This window comes from Helianthus annuus, chromosome 6 (genome assembly GCF_002127325.2).
Source record: "Helianthus annuus cultivar XRQ/B chromosome 6, HanXRQr2.0-SUNRISE, whole genome shotgun sequence".
NCBI classification, from domain to species: domain Eukaryota; kingdom Viridiplantae; phylum Streptophyta; class Magnoliopsida; order Asterales; family Asteraceae; genus Helianthus; species Helianthus annuus.
The window spans coordinates 68828506-68853333 of record NC_035438.2 but is presented as its reverse complement, the minus strand read 5'-3'; the positions used below and the strand labels follow the sequence as shown (position 1 = coordinate 68853333).

The window sequence follows — 24828 nt, the reverse complement described above, 5'->3', positions numbered from 1 at the left end:
AGAGTTTGATCTTGAGATCCGAGACAAAAAGGGATGTGAGAATGTTGTTGCGGATCATTTGTCCCGAATCCCGTTGGAAGGTGTAGATGATGCAAGTGAAATCAATGAACGGTTCCCCGATGAACAATTGTTGGCCGTTTCTACTTATGTTGCCCCTTGGTATGCTCATTACGTTAACTATTTGGCCAAGGGTGCGATTCCAAATCATTGGACTAAGAAGAGACGACAACAGTTTTCTAGTCAAGTGAAGCAATATATATGGGACGAACCCGACTTGTTCAAAATCGGGGCCGACCAAGTGATAAGAAGATGTGTTCCCGAAACTGAAGTTTTAGAGATATTGACCCATGCTCATTCATCCGCATGTGGGGGCCATTTTAGTGGGAATAAGACAGGCTATCGGGTGTTATCGAGTGGGTTTTATTGGCCCACGATTTTCAAGGATGCTCGTGAGTATGCCCGAAATTGCATCAATTGTCAAAGAATGGGAAGCATTTCGAAACGTGATGAAATGCCGTTGCAACCAATTTTAGTAGTGGAGGTATTTGATGTTTGGGGAATAGACTTTATGGGTCCTTTCCCAAACTCAAATGGGTTTTTATACATATTGGTTGCAGTTGATTACGTGTCGAAATGGATTGAAGCTATTGCCACAAGGACCAACGATCATTCCGTTGTATGTAAGTTTGTGCAATCCAATATTTTTTCTCGTTTCGGTGTACCTCGGGTGATAATAAGTGATGGTGGTTCACATTTCAAAAATTTCAATTTTGGAAAGTTGCTAAAAAGATATAGTGTGAATCACCGTGTGGCTACACCGTACCACCCGCAAACGAGTGGTCAAGTGGAGGTATCTAACCGGCAAATCAAAGAAATTCTAATGAAGACGGTTAGAACGGATAGGAAAGATTGGTCAAGTAAGCTTGATGACGCATTGTGGGCGTATCGCACGGCTTTCAAAACCCCACTTGATACCACTCCGTATCGAATGGTTTACGGGAAAGGATGTCATTTGCCTATGGAGTTGGCACATAGGGCATATTGGGCAATTAAAACAGTGAATGCGGATTATGATGAAGCGGGTCGGGCGAGGAAGCTTCAACTAAATGAAATTGAGGAGATAAGGGACCAAGCGTATGAGTGTGCATCCGCATACAAAGACAAACTGAAAAAAGTTCATGATGCGAAGATAAAGAAGAAGAACTTTGAAGTGGGTCAAAAAGTGTGGTTATACAATTCAAGGTTGAAAATGTTCGCGGGGAAACTCAAGAGCAAGTGGATGGGCCCTTATGTTGTCCGACGAGTGGGAAGGTTCGGAGATGTTGACATTCAAGACGAGCGAACATTGAAACAACAAACGGTGAACGGTCACCGGTTATTTGGATGGCAATGACATCAACAACTTGGAGCTTGACAAAGCGGGCTACATCTTACGCCCGGTCGAGGAGGAACAACCATAAAAGGCCCAGGTTTGGTGGTAGTGTACATAGTAGTTTTGTTTTGTTTTGTTTGTATAGTTGCACAATTGCCTTAGTTCCTCGAAGTCCGTGTTCGAAACAAGTGTGGGGATATTCGGGTTGCGAATTGCTCTTACATTGTGTTGAGGACAACACGGGATTTTTGAGGGGGTAGGGTAATTTTTACAAGTTTTTGAAAAAATTAAAAAACATAAAAAATCGAAAAACTTAAAAATCTAAAAAAAATTGGTCACATAAATCTCAATTTTTGTCAAAAGGTGAATGCCCAGCGAGCACCGTAAATTACGGTTCTACCGTAATTTACGGTGGGTAAAAAAAATGTGTGGACTTTACGGTGTAAACTTCCTGTGTTACGGTAAGAATTGGAAGTCCAGGGTTTACCGTAAATTACGGTAAAGCCGTAATTTACGGTGGGGGTTGAACTTTGTTGAGGGTTTACGGTAAATCTCTACTGAATTACGGTGCAATTTTGAATTCAGGTCTCACCGTAATTTACGGTGAGACCGTAAATTACGGTACGCACAAAACTTGTTTCCGTCAATTGGGTTCCGTATATACATAAAAAAAAAAAAATAACAAAAATCGAAAACAAACAAGCATGGTCACGTGATTAATCCCTATCCACCCATTTACTCTTCACTTTTCCACCATCTTCTTCTTCTCTAAGAACCCACATCCTCCATTCTTCTTCCACCTTCTTTCTCTCATAAAACCTTCAATCCTTGTCCAAATCAAGTGGAATTTTGGTCTGAATCGACTAATTTTTCACAAGCTTTGTGATTGTGAGGAGAGATTTCAGAGAAAGCGCGATTTTGGGGTCAAAGTTTGAAACCCTAGGTTGAGATAATTTGGGGGTTTTGGGATTTTTAGTTTCACAAGCATCCTTACATCTTGAAACAAGGTATGAACACTCACTTTGCTATATTATGGTGATACATTGTGAAAAACAAGGTGATTTAGGATATGTGTTCTTGCCCACTTGCTTGTTGTTAGGATATGAGTATGAAATTGGTTATTGAACATGGTTGATGGTTGTAGATGTAGGAATTGTTGTTAAAGTAGTGAACTTTTGGGATGCTCTACATTGTAGAGACACCATGCCCAATTTTTGAAAAATTCTTGATACACTTTTGGTTCACTAACATCTACAATCATGGCAACAAGCAAGTGTGGGGATGATTTTTTGAAGAGAGTGTTTAATTTTTGTGTTTGTTTTTGTTGTTCCCTCATGTGTGTAGGAAATGGCAAAGACAAAGGAAAAAGCGGGTTCAAGTTCATCTTCCTCCAAAGGCAAAGGCAAGGGCAAGGAAAAGGAGCAACCATCAAAGAAGAGGCAATATATGGGTAGGGTTAGTGAAAGCGAAAGTGAAGGTGAAGAAGAACAGATGGAGTTAGACCCAAGTGATAAGCCGGTTTGGAATTCGGGGTCGTTGGATGACCAACCCGAAATCTGGCAGCCAACCCTTTATAACGACTGCATGAACAAGTTAAAAAATAAAGCAGCTGCATTCATCTGTGAAAAAGAGGTTGATGAACCCCAGTTTGGCCAATTCGGGGTGTTTGATAAGTTCCGTGCTTTGGGTTGGGAAGGAGCACTCAAGTGTTTTGATAAAGATAAGAGCAATCTGTTTATGACTGAGATTCAGGAGTGGATGGCAACACTTAAATGTCACAACTTCCACAGGCCATCACAAATGAAGTTGGTTGGGATGGTACATGGGGTACCAGTTGAAATGTCATTCGATACGTTGAAGAAGCTGGGAAAATATGATAGTCTTCCGGCTAGGGAGTACATGATTCCCACGCTTGATGATTTATTGCTCAAACCCGAGAAGCACGTGACATGGAACAGCATGTTAGCGGATTTGTTTTTGCCTGGTAGGTACGGTGGCGTGTTATACCGAAAAAATCTGAAGATAGAAGCCAAGCTATTGCATACGATCTGTTTGCTTAATGTCATCCCAAGAAGAGGGGATAAAGAACAGGTGAGGTTTCCAGAGATACCTGTTCTGTATTCATTGATGCATGGATCCCCACGCTTTCCAATACGCTACCTGATTATGCACCATTTGTGGATATGCCGGAACAAATACGGGAGAGACATTGTCCCGTACTGTCGCATCATAACGGGTTTAATGAAACAGCAGAAGGCACTCACATCTGAAGACCGGGGTTTAACGAAAAGGCACCAGCCTTTTACTTTGGATAGGTTGGGAAACGTTTGGACATATACTCAGTCTGAACGTTATCACAAGCTGAAATCGGAGGGTCAACGGTGGAGGGCATTGAAATTGGGTGCAAGGGAGTTGTTACCGGGAGAACCGGATGAACCTGAAAGCGATGAAGAGTTGATTCCGAGTGGGGATGATGATTACGCAGACGAGCCACAGGGTGGTGCAAATGTTGGTTTTGGGGTTTTTCATGGTGGTCATGGTGGTACGTTATACGACTACGTGCAGCAACCGTATGAGCCGGGGTGGGCTTATAGTGGTTCAATGCAGGAGGTGATCGAGAGCCAACGCCCGCCGGCGGCCATCTTTGATACTTGGTCGGGTTCGGAGAGGTCGTTATTTGATCAAGGCACGCGGAATAGCGCTAGTATTGAGCGAGCGCTCAAACATAGCTTCGATCGCAATGAATCATGGCACCGTACCCACGCATACTCTCGAGAGGTGGATGCTAATAACAGATATCATGATGATCAAATGAGGCGGATGCGTGCGGATTGGCATGCCGGAAGGCCGGTGGTTGAAGATCCACAACATGTGGACTATGCTTCATTGCCGCCTTATGATGGTAGCATTTCTTATCCGACTCCACCACTCCACCATTCTCAGTGGCTTGATCCAAGGCGGCAAGAGGGACCACAACAACAAGAGGGAAGCAGTAGCGGCGCATTCGGGTTTGGAGAGTGGAATGATATGATGTCATCCATCTTTGGGCCTCCGGGACCGCGCTACTATTGATCAGGTGGTATTCTCTCTTTTGTATAGTTTGTATATATTTGTTGGTTTATGTTGATTATGGTTGGGAGGATGGGTGGTGATTGATTATGTGGTTGATTATTGGGTTGGCGATGGTTGGTGGTGTTGTGTTTAAAATGAAAAACATAAAAAAAATATAAAATGAAAAAATACAAAAAGAAATTTGGGGTTTGAGATGAGAAGCTTTTTGTGGATGTTGAAGTGGGTTAGTGATCAAAGCCTCCCAAAGCCATACATTGGGGTCAATGTATCCCAAGTGTGGGGATGGGGGGAATTTTTTGAAGATTTTTGAAAAATTTTAAGCCGAGCAAAACAATGTGAAATCTTGACGCCCTAATTTATCCCAAGTTAATGCACCGGCAACCCTTATTACCCTTTTCATTCTTGGTGAGAGTTGTAGCCACACGTGTACATAAATAATCTTTGATGAGAGTGGCTACGGGTGGGGGTGCGTTAGAACTTGTGCTTGATGCGATTTGAATCTTTAGTTAGACATGAATGTAGAAAGGATAAGGGCATTAGGTAGCCTCGTCGTTGGTGTGAGCGAGTGTGGGATTTGGGGGGTTGGACCTCATTAATTATACATATGAGCATGGTTGCGAGAGGGGCGGGGGTTTGGACATTTAGTTGCCCATTTTGTGCCTTTAAAGCTTATCATTTGCTTCCCCTAGCTACTTACTTGAAAATTCACCCAAATTTGACCCGGTCTTGTAGTATTAGTGATAGAATTAGTAGTTTTGTGAGTTTGAAGTAGTTTTGGTTAATGTGTTATTGTATGATGCTTTGAAAAAAAAAAAAGCAGAAAAAAGAAAACAAAAAAAAGGGAAAAGCAACGAAAAAAAAAAGGAGAAAGAGTTTCATGGTCTTGTATATAGTAGTGCATATTTGTTAGTTGGTTTTATGTTTGTAATAAAAAGACCGGGTCGAATTTTCGTTACTCATATATATTCCATTTCCTACCTTATACACCTAGCCACATTACAACCTTTAAGTCCCTTTGATTTGCATTCATGTTTGACCCATTATAGGAGGATGATTGATTCAGGTACAAGCTTATGATTGTGCATCCACCCGTTTGCCTAGTGTGTGTCTAGCTTATCGTTGCTAGTTTCCACTTGTAGCCGAGAGGAGAGAATTTGTGAGGGGTGTATTGCTTGGGTGTTAAAAAGGGGTTGGTAAAGAAATTGCATGTTTTGTTTGGTTTGGTTTGATCACTTGTTTTGAAACCATGTTGATGAGTTGCTTGGGACAAGCAACGGTTAAGTGTGGGGATGTGACGGGTGGTCCTTTGGACAACCCTTAAGCATGTTAAAATATGAAATAATCCTCCAATTAGCCGTGTAATTATCTTGAATTAGATAACTACGATGCTTATGTTTCAGGTACGATTTAGGAGTGAAAAGATGGATCAAAAGCAGTTTTTGATGGTTTTGGTGGAAAACGGGTCGAGAGGAGAACAAAAGACAAAACAAAGGAGACAAAGTTGCTGAGTACCGTAAATTACGGTTCTACCGTAATTTACGGTAGACATGGATTTGGTTGTTTTCTGCATCGTAAACCAGGCTCTCCAGGCCGTAACAAAAAGTTGTCCACCGTAAATTACGGTGGAGCCGTAATTTACGGTGGAGCCTGTACGGAAAATGTGTAACTGCCATGTTTTAATCGGTTTTTGGGTGTCTTTTGGTATTATCTCATCATTGACGGTTCTTGGACACTTTGGGGGCGAATTTGGAGCACTAGCTTGCTTTGTGAACATTTCCAATCATTCGGTTTGTGTTTTTAATTTGTATGAACATTAGATTGATGTTGATGATGATTCACCGAGCCATGTCCGGCTAAACTCTTCGGTGATCATCCTAGGTGAATGTTTCTAAGACTTTTGTGTGTTTAATCTCTGCATTTCTAGAATGATATCGTGCGTTGCTTGAATGTCATGGTGTATGTTTGATTGTTTGTAGTGTGTTAATCCATATTGCAATTTCTAGTCTTGATCGTACGTTCTTGGTGCCGTTGGCAACCGAGATATCACGGGAAGGGTTAGGGTTGGTTATTGGTTAATAGGTCATCGGGAAACAACCTCGCGTTATCTAATCCGAGTACTTTGTTCCCTTTTATCACTTCAATCACATATACACGAGTTATGTCTATGTAACTCTTTCTAGTGAAATTGCACACAACTGTTTAACGAAACTGAAACCTAGGGTGATCATTGTTCTCTCCTAATTGTTTACAACCAACTTTGATTTGACTTAGTTCTTAATTTAGTTTTCTTAAACAACAATCCACAATCTTGAATTTTAATTTTCTGCAATTTAGTTTAATTTTAGTTAAATACAAAGCTATACAATCAACACATTTTCCACATACTCCCTGAGTTCGATACCCTACTACCGCTAACTACAGTTGTTTAGGGATTAAATTTGCGTGACCCACGACATCACGTCAGGGGGTGGCACTCGCTTCTGTTTTTCCTTATAAGCAAATTTAAAAGAGTAGAAGATGAATTATGGTACATATGATAAGATTTTTTTATTTGACATTTTTCAATAAGGTAAACAGCATTTTAGTTTTATAAAATTTAGAGGTTTAAGTAGATTTTATTTTTATAAAACTGATCTATATAAAAAATTAGAAATTAATTTATGTCTTAGTTTATAAACATCCTTCGCCTTAATAGAAAAATTAACTTAGTTAGTGGTTGGATGAAAAATTATAAAAATTATGTGACGAAGCTATTATTTTTTTCATATAAAAATTGCATATATATTCTTTTTTATTAAATATGTAACAAAATTAATTAAATAAAAGAAATTTAAAAGAGTTTGAGTAAATTTCCAAAATCGTCCCTGTGGTTTTATATTTGCCAATTTCATCTAAATATCCTCAACTTAACAGAAAAAAATAAACTAAGTTAGTGGTTTGGATGAAAATGGCAAAAAGTCACAAACGTTGGGAGCAATTTGGTACAAAAGTGTCATTTCAGACGAAAATAGCAAACCTGCCCAAACCTAAGGGACGATTTTGGCAATTAACTCTAAGTTTTTGCTGAATGAGATGTTACAAATATTCAAGAAAATGATACTGATGACTGTGATATGTCATTTTGTGTGCTTTGTTCTTGATGAATATATGGATAGCATGAAGGGATCGATACCAGTGTAAATGCTATTTTGGACTCCTTGATCATAATAGTATTCACACAAGCTTTGATCTATAACAATATGTCACCAAACAACACTAGATCACACCAAAAAAACAGGATGCCATCGATCAGCTTCGTCTAAAAGACGGGCGTTATGTAGGAAAATCGCTCAACTAGCTAAGGTATTCAAAGGTTCAAGTCACAAAAGCTTCAAAAAGAAGAGGCTGATGACATTGAAGATTTGGATGAGAAACTGGATTAGCATTTTTTATTTTTTTTTCATTTTCTATTTTTTTATTTTTGGGGGATCATTTTCTGTTGTTTGTTATCTAATTCTCCACTGATAAAATACATTATATTTGTAAAAAAATGTTTACAAAACGGCAAAAACTACAAACACCAAACACCAAACGCCTAATAGTATGAAAGTGAGAATGGATACTGGCTAAACACGTTGTTGCTATATAAAACGCCAAAAATGCCAAAACTTATTATGAAATTACTTTAACCAATTATTATTAAAAACTCCAAAAATTAACTAAACGCCATTAAAACAATGTATAAAACAACGCGTTCTAAACGCCATAAAATACAAAACGCCAAATCCTGAAAAGATGGGACGTGTTATAGCCTTAACAGATGAAGCTAAACAAAAAAGTAACTGAAACGACGAAAAACTTTATTACTAACATTTATTATATTAAAAGTCATGCTATCGTAATGGAATTATTTATCTTTTCAAAACGCCATAATTACCTGTCACATTATAGGTCTGCATCCTACATGGCACGACAATTGATACACAAAATACACATAAAAAAACTACTGGTGTTTTTTACTGCAAAAACATATATCTACCTGGCGCCAAAGAAAAAGCTTATTATATAAGTACAACAGGTAAACAAAGCTTAACACTCCACACATTCACTAAACACGACACACGTTGTCTAAACGCCATAAACTTAAAAAAATGGCTCAGGTTATTGTATGGAGGTTTGAGAGGTCAGAGAGACGTTTCGTCCTAAAGTTCTCTGACAGGAGAAGGGTGAAAGTCAAGACAATCAAAGCCATACTTAGTATGGATGAAGCCGTTCAGAGGGATGTTCTAGACCTTAGGATTCCAGTGGCCTACGATTGTGAAAGTACTCTAACGATAATAAGAAGATTAAAGAGAAAATTTTCAGCAGATGATGATGATGATGATGATGATGATGACGATACTGATCTACCAAAAGTTACTAGTTGGAGTTTGGATGAACAATCAAGAATGGTGAACTGAGCTATTAACACGGGGTGGATTATTCATTGACAATGGATGAAGTGCTGAACACAGATAGACTACATCTTCTTGAACAGCTCTGTGATTTAGCACCTTCGAACGATGCAAGATCCAGCGTTGTGATGATATGTAAGTATAGGATGTAACAAAGATGAGACGAGATTATGACGTTATACGCAAATGCACAAGATGATGATGATGATGATGAGAATGATGAAGAAAGCGATGGTTACATCTCTGATGTAATACCATCCTCAGAAGACTATTAGTTTTTGTTTGATTTCGTCTTAGTTGTACTCTTTTAAATTACTAATGAATTTAAAAACGCCATGAACACCAAGAAATTTACTTTAATAATATATACATGGGGTTTATTGAACTGTTAAAATCTACAAAAACGCCTAATGAATTTGGGGACGCCATAAATGCCAAAATATTTATTATGTATTAATAAAAATGATTAATTAATCGAGACAGATCTAAAAAACAATAAAACGCTAGCTAGTTATTGAATCTAACTATATATATATATATATATATATATATATATATATATATATATATATATATATGCGGCACATCTATAGTTGTATAGTTATCAATATTTAAGTAGATATAAATGACATCAATACTATTTCATTATATATAATCTTATAGTGATATTGGTAATAAGAACTAGCTGATTTTCTCATGTGTTGGAGCAGGAAACATATATAAAAAAAGTTTTAGATTTAATTACGCAAAATAAGTCCCGTCTAATCAAAAGATAAAATGGTAACACCCAATACTAGAAAATTGGTTTCTTTGCTACAAAAGTTTCCGAAAAATTTCCCTCAAATCAATATTTGCGATAGGTTCCCGACAAATTTCAGACGAGAAATAAAAACAAAAAAAAAACACTAAAATTTCCCAATATTCTGACAAAATAGTCACAAAATATATATTTGTCACAATTTCGTCACAAAGTTAAGTATGTTTCTGACAATTTTCCCACAAAATGTAATTTATTATTTATTAAGTTTTATTTGTAAATACAGTATACTAAAAAATTTAAAAACTAAAAAACCAAATATTGCGTAAAATGGTCGCAAGTTACGACAATTTTCCCACAAATCATAACTTTTATTTATTAGTTATTGTTATTTGTAAATACGGTAAAATAATGTGTAATTAAACGCACCAAAAAAACTTTACTTCAAATCATGACCTGGCCTACTATAAAAACAAGAATATCCTTTGATTGATACATCCATCCGTATATTTAATGTCCATTATTGCAAGATCATTCAAGATTTTGACAACCCTAGTAGATTATACGTTTAAAAGTTTTACGACTATGAAAGTACATGTAATACCACATGAATACGAGAGGAGGGTGCCGTGTCAGCATCACACTCATGAAATACCACACCTCTCCCGTGAAACGAAGAAAGAGAGCCGAGAAATAGCTTGGCGTGATCAGGCTCACGGTCATGGGCACAACCCAGTCAATTCCTATGGCCAATCATTTTTTTGCCAGATGGGTGTAATATGCAACTCTATTCTGGCTCTTAGGCACTTGCTAAGAGTCGGTTGGTATCAATAAAGTGCTCCATTTTGCTAGTTATTAAATAATTGTGATGTTCTAATGTTAGATGCACATTTTTTTATTATCATATTTAATTTAAGACTTAATTTCATTTTTCATAAAAAAACTATGTTTAAAGAAGTTCGCCGCGTTACGGCGAAATTCTTTTGTTATTTAGTCTGTGTTTACATGTGTTTTGAAATCACTACGAGCGCGTTGCGAACGGAACTGCTGACAAGAATAAAAAGAAAATGTAGAAAAAAACACTAAAAGATAACCGAAAGAAAAATCAACCAAAAAAGTTGTATGGTAACGATGTTGTTCGTACGAAACCTGTGGTCAGAGATAAGCAAATGGTTCTGGGTATCGGTACCAAATTTGCCGAACCGAAAGATCTTAAGTAGCAATTCGGTACCGACTTTAGGCATTCCTGGTACCGGTTCAATACCGTTTTTACCTTCATATACAGGTACCGTAACCGATATTTTCGTTATCAGTACCGATTCTGTATCGGTTGGCACGGATCTCATCCCTACCCCTGAAACTAAAAAAAAAAGAAAAAATTAAAAGTTGAAGAAAATCAACAAAAAAAGTTGTATGATACCGTTGTCGTTCGTAGGGCACCCGTGATCAGGGATGAGCAAATGGTACTGAATTTCCCGAATCAAAAGATTTTCAATATCAATTCGGCACCAACTTTGGGTGTTTTCTGTATTAGTGTTGGTTTTTACCTTCATGTACCGTACCGAACAGGACCGTACCGGTATTTTCGATATTAGTACTGGCTCGATACTGTATTAGTGTCGGTTTTTACCTTCATGTACTGACACCGAACAGGAGCGTACCGGTATTTTCGATACCAGTACTGGCTCGATACTGTATTAGTGTCGGTTTTTTACAATTCATGTACCGATACCGAACAGGACAGTAGCGGTATTTCGATACCAGTACTGGCTCGATACCAGTTGACACCAAGGTTATCCCAACCCGTGATATTAAAAAATTGATTAAAGTTAAAAAGTAAAGAAAATAACTATTATTATAATATTAATATATAAAAGTATTAAAAACTATATATTATTATAATATTAAAATTACTATTTATTAACTTTTGGTGTTTTTAGTATTAGTCTCAGTTTTTACATTCATGTACCGATACCTAACAGGACCATACCGGTGCTTTCGATACCAGTACTAGCTCGATACTGTATTAGTGTCGGTTTTTACCTTCATGTACCAATACCGAACAAGACCGTACCGATATTTTTCGATACCAGTACTGGCTCGATATCGGTTGACACCAAGTTTCTCCCAACCCGTGATATTAAAAAAATGATTAAAGTTAAAAAGTAAAGAAAATAACTATTATTATAATATTAAAATAATAAAAGTATTAAAAAACTATATATTATTATTCATTAGCTTCTATTTTTAATCTATACTATATAATAAAAGAAACATGATTTGGGACACGTGTCATTCAATGAGGGCATCAATAATTTATAAATAAATTTCAAATTTTAAATTAAAAAGATTTAGATATTATATTCAACTTATTAAATAAATGATATTACACCGTTGTTTTGTAACATATTAAATTTATTCAATAAGTGGTGTAATACAATATTAAAACTTATTGTCGATTTTTTTTATTGTTTTGTAATTAATAAAGTATAAATTAGCAATATTTGTGTGCATAGAATTTTTTTTATTGTTTTGTAATTAATAAAGTATAAATTAGCAATATTTATGTGCATAGAGGTATGTACCTCATGTTTTGGGAGGTTTTAAAAAAAATTATGTTTCACTTCTAACCCAAAACTATTTATTTTTCTACTTTTAACACCAAAGTTCTCATATAGTGAAATTTAACTTCACAAATTTTGTACTTTCAACTTTGGTCACCACACTTTTCATATTTCGCAGATTTTTCGTCTTAAATTTTGCGAGTTAACACGGCGTTACTTGTGTGTGGTTCAACGGTTTAACATTTCGTTTTACGCTTCGTACTAGATTTCTCGAGTTAACACAGCTCAACGTGTGTGTGTGGTTCAACGTTTTTATGTCGTCTATCGTTTCCCCGTTTTACAGGTTCATTACAACGCGCGGGGTCCTAAATCGACTTAATGTATTTTTAGATAAGTTAGATATATGTGTTTTAAAACAAGGTAAACTTTTAACATACATTTTTTCCTATTGTAACTAAGATGTAGAGGTCTGTGAAAGGTATCTTCACGTTCAGAATGCCGTAACTTTTTTTTTTTTTAAATTTAGATTTACTTAGTTGTCGTATGGTGTCTCATGTCTTTGTTTATTTTTTCCACTTATATATATATATATGTTTTATTGGTTCAATTGTACATGTAAAGTATTACACTATACATAGTATTTTCTCAACTATAGTTAATTAGTTTTATTGATTTAACTTTTGTCTATTCATTTACATTACTTTTATCTGTCTAGAAATCCCTTTTTTAGACCTTTCAAATGGTATGGGACATATTACATTATCAATAGTTTTTATTGGTTTCCTTACTATTGTGATAAAAGTAATTATTTCGTACAATTCATATTGGTTTATAGCTTTGAATACGAGCATACCTTATATTAATGTTAATGATAGTGAATTGAGGAAACCATATTTGGATGGTAGAAAATATAATATTATGTCAACATTAACCCGTCAGAATAATCTATTATCAGATAAAATCAGACACGTTACCTTTGAACAAGAAAATGTCACAATAAATATTAGTAGTGGTACAAAATTTTAAGTTCCTATGACAATTCCTAAAACAATAACAAATCATATTATTATGAATGCCTATACAAACTTTAATATTTATTTCGTATTTGGTCTGCATATTACTCTATATTATATATACTTAGATCATATTATGAATATATTTTTTTATTTCACATGATAATTATGATTCACCCGTGTATTACACGGGGCAATAACCTAGTTATACAATACTCTAATTTACAACAATTGTGTGCAATAGAGATAGTACATATTGCTTGTAATGTTGTACGATGGTTTTTGGAAAACCTCAGGCACACCCTCATCATCACTCCTTCACCCCACATCAACCAAACTCATCTCTTCCCTTCCTCCTCTTATATCATAAAATTGACATTAGGCTTTTGTTAGACGACCGTAAGCTCAGAGATCCATCGATATGCTGGAAGCGAAGCTTATCTATAAACAAGAAACATCCGGCTATAAACAAGAAACATCCGGTACGACGTTCAGGTGAAATAGAGGGAGAAAGAAAGAGATGGAGAGAGATTAGAGGAGGGAGACGGCGTAAAGGACAAGGAGGCTGCCCATCGTCGTTAGAGGGAGTCTTCGCGTTGGCATCATTGCCATCCACACGCTTAGCCTGATTGTATTCCGGCGAACCTAGGGTTCTGCCGTGATTTTCGACGGTGGTGGATAGGGTCAAATCGACCACCAAAACCAGCGGCGGCTAGGGTTTCGTGGTGTAAGGGGTTGCTGATGAGATTCAGATCCCACTCAGGCAGATTTTTGTTGAGTTTCTTGAGAGGTATTGTACACCTCTCTTCATCACCAAACGCAGTGAGTAGTATTTTCATCTAGATCTTTTCTATTATTATCATGGCTGGCAATCTTGACCCGTTATAGGAAAAACAGGTTGAAATGGGTAACATTTTTCCGTATTTGGTTCAAGATGGGCAGATACTTACCAGACAATGGGTTGAAACGGGTAGATAAACAGTAAGATTAATTTAGGATGGGTCAAAACAGGTTTATAAAGTAAGTTCCACGGGTCAGAGCGGGTTGATAAAGTAAGTTCCACGGGTTAGGTACTGGTACTCCTTGGTGTGTTTGCGGTTGTTGTGTAATTAAATGATTACAAGTTATAACCACATGCAAGATTTATAATAGGAAATACAGTGATTGCATGATAAGAGATGTGTGATTTAATAGATTACAAGTTATAACCATATTATAGGTTGGATAAGTATTGATCATTCGCTCTAATTAGTAATTAATTACATTCATGAAGAGCTTTTAAGTCATGCAAAACAAAAGCAAAAAAAAAAGGTTTGGTAGGTTCTAGCAAACATTTAGGTACAAGTAAAACCTGAATGGAACGAAGTTTATTATCATATATTCATAGTTAGTTGAACACCACTAGTGAGACTTTATTTATAGACAATTTTAGTGACTCAAACATTAAAATAGACTTTGTGAGACTTTTGCTGTGGAAGATCACATTCAGGTAGTGTTTATGACATTTGTTTATGATCATTGTCCAAATTCATGTGGATTGTGGAGTAGAATAGGTTGATATGTAGTTAAACTGATGGTAACCATAGGAAAGGTTTATAGTTGTCAATTTAGTAATATAAGAGCTGTGAGATGTAATCACGCCGGATTGATTATGAAACTAGATGAAGTTTATGGCCAAAGTTGTATTATATCCAATTACATACATTAAGAACTTTTAAGTAGAGCCTCTTTTTTCTGTATATCTAACGTCTGCTGGAGTTGCAAACCATTGCCTGTCATGCAAAATGGAAGCAAAAGGGTCTAGATACGTTTTAGCAAGTGTTTAATAAAAGCTAAGTGGAAATTTATTATTAATTTTGTTATGTGTCAAAAGTTATCCGAACATTACGTAAGTAAGTTCCACAGGTCAGAACAGGTTGATAAAGTAAGTTCCACGGATCAGGTACTGGTACTCCTTGGTGTGTTTGCGGTTGTTTGGCAACTATTGTTCTGATTGAAGATGGATGAGGAGAAAGAAACGGATTGGTAGTCACAACATTAGAAATCAAGAGGTTTTGAAATCTGAATATTAGATATATTTTGAAAGACAACCCGTTTTGACCCGAAACCCATTTCGACCCAAACCCGCCTTGACCCTAACCCGCTCTAACCCGAACCCATTTGAACCTTTTTTAAAATTGACCTGTTTTAACCCGAACCACCTTGACCCGAACCCGCTTTGACATGTGACCCGACCCGACCCAACATTGGTTTAAAAAAGCGACATTTAAGCAAGCTTAAAGTGCGAGGCGATGAAGTGCTAGGGTTGTCGCTTTTTTTTGCTCTGAGGCGACAAATCACGTGAAGCGTTTTGAAGCGCGCTTTAAGCCCGAAGCGCCATTGGTTTGAAGCGACGCTTCAGCCCAATCAGGTCGGATTTAGGTTCTTAATTTAGGCCCAATAGTCTCTAATAGGGTTTAATTGAGGCCCGCTACCCTAAAAAAAGAACGTTGGTAAACATCTTCAGCCGCTCCCTCCCTCTTCTCCATTGATTCTTCATACTTTCTCAAATAATCGACTTTAATTTATGTTTTAATTATGTTTTTTATGTGTTAAATGTGTTTTTAATCATGTTTTTGTGTTTATTATTGATTAACAAGTAGCATATGTCATATTGATGTGTACAGATATTTTTTTTTATTTTGAGCGCTTCGTATACGTGAAGCTCTCGCTTCGCGCTTGAAGCTTCGCTTAAAGCTTTTGGAACCAAAACGCTTCGGAGTGCCTCGCGCTTTTTTAAACCAAGGACCTATGTTGTCAAAAGCGCAAAAAGCCTAGGCGCAAAAATGGGTTTTTTGAAAAAAACGCTGCTGGGGCGCAAAAAGGCGCGCGCCTAGGTGCAAAAACGGTGCTGAGGCGCAGTGGATAAGCAGGAAAACTGAAAAAAATGAAACCGACTATTAGCTACATGATCTTAAATGGCATATATGATAGTTTTTTTTTAATTTTATATGTGGAATCTTATTTATTTTCAAAGCATAACATATTTTTTATATTTTTTTCTCTATGTGCGCTTTTCTTAAAAAAGCCCACGCTTTTTTTGCGCCTTCCGCCTAGGCTCCGGGCGAGGCCGATGCGCCTCGCCTGCGCCTTGTGTCTTTGACAACATAGCCAAGGACCCAACCCGCCCGTTTTGCCAAGTCTAATTATTATCGGTTGTTCATTGATCTTAGTGAGTTATAACTTTTAAAGGTTTGCTTTGGTTTTTCACAACTCATATAGAAAATATATAGTATGTTTTTAATCGTATCATTCAACATTTACTCATTTCGGTTTAGAAATGCGATAAATATTTCAGGTGGTGTTTTAAATGGAGTTCAACGCAGAGCTTCGTAGAAACTCAAGGTATTTGTTTTGTCTATATATTTGATTTGTTAAAGTCTTAAACCCGATTTTAATTTTGATTACTATTATCATTAATTAAAAGTATGACAACTCCTCTTGTAGCATGATAAATGGCAATCGCCGGTTTTAGATGTCAAAAGGGGTCGGTTGGGTGGTTTACGTTTTGGCTAAAAATAGGCAATTTTCCATACAGGTAAAAAATGGTTTGGTTTGGACCTTCTGGTTGAAGTTTCTAAAGAAATAGTTTTATTTCTTGTCTTCAATGTATACACTAACCAAACTGTTGGTAAAGTGGGTCTCCTATGGTACAAGCTCCTCTGCTAGGTGTATCTTGTGTACACCAAACCTAGCATCAAAGAATGATCTATTTAAAAGAATTGTTTTATCTACAAAACTAACAATTTTTTTTTACTTTTTGCAAGTTACTATCCTCAAATGTTCTTTACAGTGCACTGTTATTAGTTTTATTATTAAATAAGGTAACATCTTATCAGGCTAAAAGCACCAAGAAGATTGTGCTAAGGTTACAAGCATGTGTCCCAGCATCCAATTAAGGTTAGCTTTGAATCTCTTTTGATGTTTTTTTATTTACTTTTGTTGTTATTAATGTTGCTTTTTTTATGTTTTGTGCAGAGATGCAAACATTTTGACATTGTGGAGACAAGAAGGCCAATGGAACTAAACAAAAAAAGATGCAAACATTTTGGCATTGGTGCAGAGATGCAAACATTTTGACATTTGTATACGTGGTATGTGTTCAATTCATTGACTAACTAGATTGATTACGAAAATGTATTTTGCGCAACTTATGTAACTAACATGTTTGGTATTAACATCCTAAGTTGCGACCATAATACATATACAAATCTAGGCATAAACTTGGTTGCAGTTCATGTATCTAACTTAACGGAAATATAAATCTAGCCCCCGCCGCATTGCGGCGGGTTGCTTTTCTAGTATATATCTAACTACTATAATAAAAGAAACTACATTTTGAACACGTGTCATTCGTTGAAGGTATCATCAAATCTATATTTGTCTAAATAAATAAATAATAAATTAATATTAAATCTTATCATACTTTAATAAAATATTATCCTCAAATCTAAATTGTTAATTTAATATATTTTTAAAACAAATACCTCTCTTATCTACTTTTCTTATATTAAATATATAAATAATAATTAATATTAAACGTTGTCCTAATTTATTAAAAATATAACGTTTTTTTATTATTTGGTATACAAAATTATGTTTATTCAACTCGTGCAAAACGCGTGGTTTTTAAGGATATAATTTTTTTTATTATTTGGTCGATTTTTCAACCCGACTATACACGTGTATTTTAAAGATACGACGTTTTTAGTATTTAATATACAAAATTACATTTATTAGGATATAATTTTTTTTTTATTATTTGGTAGATTTTTCAACCCGACTATACACGGGTTTTTAAAGATACGACATTTTTAGTATTTAATATACAAAATTACATTTATTTAATCTGTGTAATACACATTGTTTTTAAAGATATAACTCTTTTTTAGATCTATCCAACACGTGTAGTATACGGGGTTTTTAAGGATGTATTTTTTATGATTTGGTAGATTTATTCAACCCGATTGTACACGAGTTTTTTAAAGATACGACGTTTTTAGTATTTAGTATACAAAATTACATTTATTTAAACTGTGTAATACACATGGTTTTTAAAGATATAACTTTTTTATCATTTGATATATAAAATTACATTTATTTAACCCGTACAATATACAGGGTGTATAAAGATATAACTTTTATTATTTAATATATAAAATTACATTTATTCAACCGTATAATACACGGGGTTCTAACCTAGTATATATATACATATATATAATTTATAGTCTTTAGCTTAAAAAAAATTAAATACAAGGTTTTCTTTAGTTTATTTACTAGTTTAGAACCCTGTGTATTACACGGGTTGAATAAATGTAATTTTATATATTAAATAATAAAAATATATATCTTTATGAACCCCATATATTGTACGGGTCATAGTATTATACAAATTAAATAAATGTAATTTTGTATATTAAATGTGTATTACACAAATTAAATAAATATAAATTTGTATACCAAATAATAAAAAAAATTATTTTTAATAAATTAGGATAACATTTAATATTAATTTATTATTTATATGTTTAATATAAGATAAGTAGGAAAGAGAGGTATTTGTTTTAAAAATATATTAATTTAACAATTTAGAATTGAGGATAATATTTTATTAAAGTATGATAAATATAATATTAATTTATTATTTATTTAATTAATATAAGATAATTATAGATTTAAGGATACCCCGTGTCTAAAATTTGATTTCTTTTATTATAGTGGATAGATTTTAAATATTTTGATTTAAATCATAACGAAAATGAACTTGCTTAAAAATGTATTTTTAGTCACGTAAGTTGGAGATATTTAAGTACCAAAGTTTTTATGTATTAGGTGCATGTACCAAACTTTTATTTTTAACATTTAGCAAAATGTTCATAATTGTTAATGAGTTTTCAACATTTACTCATGAAGCATATTTGCCCCATCATTTGTTAGAGGCTACTTCTAAATTTAGATCTAAAACGAGATAAAAAAGGGTTAAACTTCATTAACAAGGCTATGAAATTAAATTCATGTTAAAGAGGGGAAAAGACGAAAATTTGTGGAATTTGCAGACAATGTTTTCAACTTGTCATAATCCTACAAGGTATCACTCTAAACATAGAAGAACGGATAATGATGTCTAAGGGTGTTAGGAGTGGTTAAACACTTAAGAGTGGTAAACTAAAAAATCAATTAATGAGAGTGTGCCACGTTAATCAGTAAAAAATGTTTAAACTTTGGTGAAAAGTGTTGGCAACGGTTTAGACATTTGGTGAAGTGGTAAACTTAAAAAAAAAAGAAAAAGGTGTGATTGGTTGAGATTGGAATGGACCCCACCCCACACTACCATCTCTCTCTCATTCCTCTCTTCCCTGCGTCGGCATGCACTCACCACTTCGTTAAATGTTTGATCGGTAAACTTGGATGGCATTGGTTTGCCACTCTTTACCACTTCGGTAAAGTGGTTTTACCGATGCCACTCCTAACACCCTAAGCAAGTTGAGTTTCTTTGACACGTTTTTTTTATAAATTATTTGATATTTAGACTCATATCAGCTCGAGTATACGTTAATTAATTTTTTTTTGAACGACAAACTCACTTTATATATATATATATATAAAGAGCCAACAAGAAAGAAGCTGAGAAGACAGAACAAAAACATCCAAAACAGAAAACAAGAAACAAAAGAGAGATTACAACAAATCAGAAATATCAAAAGATTTCCAATTATCCCAAATCGGCGACTTCAGCTTCGAGCGAATACCAATCCACAGAAAGGCTCTTTAATTAACTCCACTGTTTTGTAAATCGGAATGAAGCGGCCATCGAAAGTCATCTCGTTTCTCGCCTTCCAAATCCTCCAAACCGTTGCCATAGTGACCGTGTAGATAATCCTTTTCCATATCTTCCCACCCGGCAGATTCTGAAGAAAGTAAACAAGCTCCTCCATGGTAGAAATATCAACTGGGAAGCTTATTCTCATCCAAACTAAAAGGTTCCACCATATACTTCTAGACCAGAGACATTTAACAAAAAATATGGTCCGGGTCCTCTTCGTAAAGACCACACCGCGGACAGGAGATATCCACAAGAGGAACGCCCCTACGGTTCAAACTAACTCTAGAAACAATCTTTCCAATCAACACTCTCCACAGGAGATAATTAACTTTAGGAGGAGCCAACTATTCCAATCAAAAACTAACAAATTATTATCGGCTTCCACGTTGGACGACAAAGGTTCCGTTAGAGTCCGAGCGCCACTTCCATGATTTACCTTCCGCAATCTATAATTGTTAATTTATTGATTTTGATTTTTGTTTCTATATGAGTTGAGACCGGTAAAAAGTCAACTTTTAATCAATGATTATATTTTTTATGTTTGTTGTTTCATTTCAAATTATTTAGGATGATTCTTATAGTTCATATTTTACGTGGGTTTGTTGAAAGTTTAAAAAAAATATCATGATATATATAAATTGGTAAAGAAATACAAAAAAAAAAAAAAAAATACTATGATAGGTTGACTGGAGAAAAAAAAAAAAAAGATAATTGTATTGACTAAGACCATGGGGTATGGTGGGGTTTGGGTTGGGTTTGGGTTGGGGCATTTATTGACACGTGGAATGGGAGCCCCCCACCGCCTGGTTTCTTGTCCGCGGGGTATGGCGGGGCATGGGTTGGGCTTGGGTTGGGTGCACCGGTGGCAGAATATTAAAAAAAATTACAAAAAATTTATAAAAAATTACACAACATTTATAAAAAAAACCTACAACTTCATTAAAATTTTAAAAATTACATAATCCTAAAAATTACATAATTTCTAAAAATTACAAAATAACAAACCTAGAGCGTTAAATAAATTTCAAAAAGGTCGATCTTGTCGAACGCCTTTCGCTCCTTGCCTCGAAACTCTATGTTCGCCACCGCCACCCGGTCCTCGTGGCTCAACTCGCCGCTCGTAACGGCTTCGTAGTAAGCCTTGAAACGCTCGAGCTTGGGTCGTAGCTCGCGCCATTTATGTTGGCAAGCGTTGAGGTTGTGGCGGTCGTTACCGACGTTATGTCGGTAGGCTGCGAATGCTTCCACCCAATATTTTGTTTGGCCCGGTGGCCGTCCCTTCATAGCGTCAACGACGCTTGTCACGAGAGCCATTTCTTCTTTATGGGTCCAGGATGCCATAGCGGGTTTGTGGGATGGGAGGACCAGTGGGTTAGCCGGTGGGGTTAGGTTCGTGGGATGAGGGGACCAGTGGTGGGTAGCCGGTGGGGTTGGGTTCGTGGGATGGGGGGACTAGTGGGTTGGGGGTTACAATATATAGGGGGTTGTTGGGTGACCGGGTGGCGGTTTGCTTTTCCCCCTAACCGTTAGAATTTTAAATTCAAAATTTGAAACTCCGCTATGACGTGGCGGGTGAGCGAATGGGAGGCAGCCAGCTAGCATGGCCATACCGCCCCACGCCACGCTTGAAAGCCACGCCCCAATCCAAGCCCACCCGGGATGGTGGCTTGGGCGTTTTACCCCAACCCACGTCCCAACCCAAGCCCCATACCCCATGGCCTAAATAAAACTGTTAAAAAGTATATTAAAAGAATAAAAAGTAATTCATTGATTGAATAAAAAATAAAAAGGAAGTCTAATATGTTAGTTAAAAAATAACTTCAATTTTACAATTTAGACCCTTTGTTTTTTTTTTATTTTTAACCCAAAGTTTTTCATCTTTTACAATTTAATCCCAACTCTTTTTTATTTTCAATTTTGGTTCACCATACTTTTCATCTTTCCCAAGTTTTTCGTTTCGTTCTAAATTTTGTAAGTTAACGCACCGCAACGTGCGCGTGGTGTTCAACATTTTTTCGTATACTTTTTCCCGTTTAATTGGCCCGTCGCGTCACATCTATTTTTCTGCGTTTGACAAGTTCGTCCAACACGCGGGTCTTGGATGGACTTAGTTATTTTTTTGTATGTTTAACGTTTCGGTTTAATTTCTCAGCAACGAGCGTGCGTGATTCAAAGATTTTATGTCTGTTTTTCGCTCGGCTTTATTTTTCCCCGTTTTTATTTATTTTGTTTTTACGAGCTTTTTCCGGTGTTTGTGGTCGCTGACAATGGTATAGTATTGCTACTACTTAACACAGTTTTATTACAACCGCTGCAACGCAGGGGCTTAATACTAGTAATATAATAAAAGATTAAAACAAAGTTAGTTAAAAAATTAAAAGTTAGTTTGTAAGAAACACGTGAACATTCTTTAAAAGAATATTTTCATAAATTCTTTTTTATAATTTTATACTAGGTTAGAACCTCGTGTATCCTACGGGCTGAATATATATAATTTTATATACTAAGTAATAAAAGGTTTCGTCTTTTAAAAACATGTGTATTGCAGAGATTGAACAAACACGTGTATTACACGACTTAATATAATCAGTTAACACACAATCGTCAATATATGTTTTTAAAAATTTGAACTTTGATGTACTATATACTTTTTATAACATTTTGCTTTGTTTTTATTATTATTATTATTTTAGAAACTTGTGTATTACATAAATAATAGCATTTTTTGTTTTTTATTTATTAATAGATTAGAAACGTGTGTGTTACACATAGTTGAATCAATAAAATATTAAATAGTTATATTAGTAAGAAGAAAAACAAAAGATATAACTAAAAAAGAAATATTAAATAAATAATAGATAAACCAAAAAGAACTCAATATATGTTTTTGAAAAAATAAATTTTGATATACTATACACTTTTTATAACATTTAACTTTGGTTTTTTATTTATTATTATGTTAGAAATTTATGTATTACATAAGTTATAACATTTTACTTTGTTTTTTTTATTTATTATTAGATTAAAAACATGTATGTTACACATAGTTTGAATCACTGAAATGTTAAATTAAATAGTTATATTAGTAAGCAGAAAAAAACAAAAGAAATAATTAAAAAAAAGAAATATTAAATAAATAACTGATAAACGAAAAAGAAAATATACAATTATATAGTAATAATCATTGAAACAAATATAATTATATAGTAATTATCATTTAAATTAATATTGATAAATAACCCGTTATACCAAACAATATATATTGATTCTACTCTATGACAAAACGATCCATTTGTATTTAGTATATGGATATATTATATACCTACTAATATCTTGAAGATAATTTATGTGAAGTTAATAGCTTATTTTTATATATTTTTGAAAATTTATTGGAATAAAGTAACATATTATTCGTTTCAAAAGTAAAATAAAGATAACGAACTTTTTTTTAACTAAAAAGATGGATAACCTTTGCAAAAATGCAAATCTTGTGACTAAAAATTGATGCACACAACAAACTAATTAGCAACTTTAACTTATATCATGAATCAAGACTCTTATCAACATCTTTAAACTTAAATTGTTTTTAAATTGAAAATATGGATAAGAATAATCCTACTTTTTTGAACAATATCATGTGTGATTAGTGCAACACAAAAAAGAAATTAATTATAAGAAAATAAGTATTTGAGTTAAATGCCCGGATAGTCCATGTGGTTTGCCCTCTTTTCATCTTTAGTCCCTAACTTTCTAAAATTACAGCTATAGTCCTTGACTTTTCAATTTTCGTTCCCGGATAGTCCCTGTGCCTAACATCCGTTAGTTTTTCCAGTTAAGAGGATGTGAAATGACAAAAATACCCTTTCTTTTAACAGGGAAAACCACAGGGACTATCCGGGCATTTAACAAATAAAAAAAATATAAATCTAATTAATAAATCAAATGTCAAGTGGGCCCCACAACCTACCCCACCATCACCATACCCCCTATCAGCTTCTTCATCTCCCCAACATCCATCACCCACCTGCAAATCTCCACCCCGTCGCCACCCATATCCCCTCCTCTGCTGACAGACCCACACCACCCCTCCTGTGCATACATATTTTGAGAGAGAATACAAATTGAGAGAGAAGAAAGCGATAGGGAGAGAAAGAAACAGAGGTGGCCAGAGGAACCTGAATATCGCGTCAGATTATGGCGATTGTTACCAGAACAACAAACCAATACCAACATGTCCGACAAATCCGCCTCTCACCCACCATACTCCCCCGCTCCCATACACCCGAATCTGGGTCGGCAGTGGCGGACTTTCCAGCCTACACCACTCCCCGGAACCGACGCGACTGCTTCCTTTAAACCTCCGAAATGAAAGCTCAACCACCATACATCCTCCGCCAGGTACGGCTCCTCAACCCCACTGGTTTACCGTCATCTGTTGTGTGGTTTAGTGATAGTCCGTTTTCAGTTGGGTTGTTGTGGTGATGGTTGTCGGAACAAAGGGGAACCATCAGCCGGCGATTTTCAGTTGGGTGGTTATGGACATGGTGGACCTGGTGGTGGTCGTCTGTTAAACGAAGGAGAAGATGGCGAGGGGTGGGGTAGGTAATAGGTTATAATTTAATGATGGTGCCCATTAGTAATTTAAATTATTATTAATAAGAATTTTATATTATTTATTTGTTATTATTCTTATTAGTGGTACTAAGGGCATTTTTGTCATTTCGCACACACTTAACACCAAAAACTAACCTT

At 35.3% G+C, this 24828-nt stretch overlaps 2 long non-coding RNA genes across 3 annotated transcripts; one reads left to right on the top strand and one right to left on the bottom strand.

Annotated features, from left to right (window-relative positions):
* The first annotated feature begins 13460 nt into the window (after positions 1-13460).
* On the top strand, positions 13461-20614 carry LOC110865584. 2 transcript variants are annotated; one of them, XR_002550834.2, is made up of 5 exons: positions 13461-14001; positions 16549-16595; positions 17090-17150; positions 17229-17344; positions 19861-20614. It is a non-coding gene; the product is annotated as an uncharacterized LOC110865584 (long non-coding RNA). The 2 variants fall into 2 exon arrangements; XR_002550831.2 differs by lacking the exon at positions 19861-20614 and having other exon boundaries at positions 13466-14001; positions 17229-17556.
* LOC118479917 lies at positions 15792-16522 on the bottom strand. Its single transcript, XR_004861517.1, has 2 exons — positions 16370-16522; positions 15792-15999 (listed from the first exon to the last, which is right to left on the bottom strand). It is a non-coding gene; the product is annotated as an uncharacterized LOC118479917 (long non-coding RNA).
* Positions 20615-24828: the final 4214 nt, after the last annotated feature.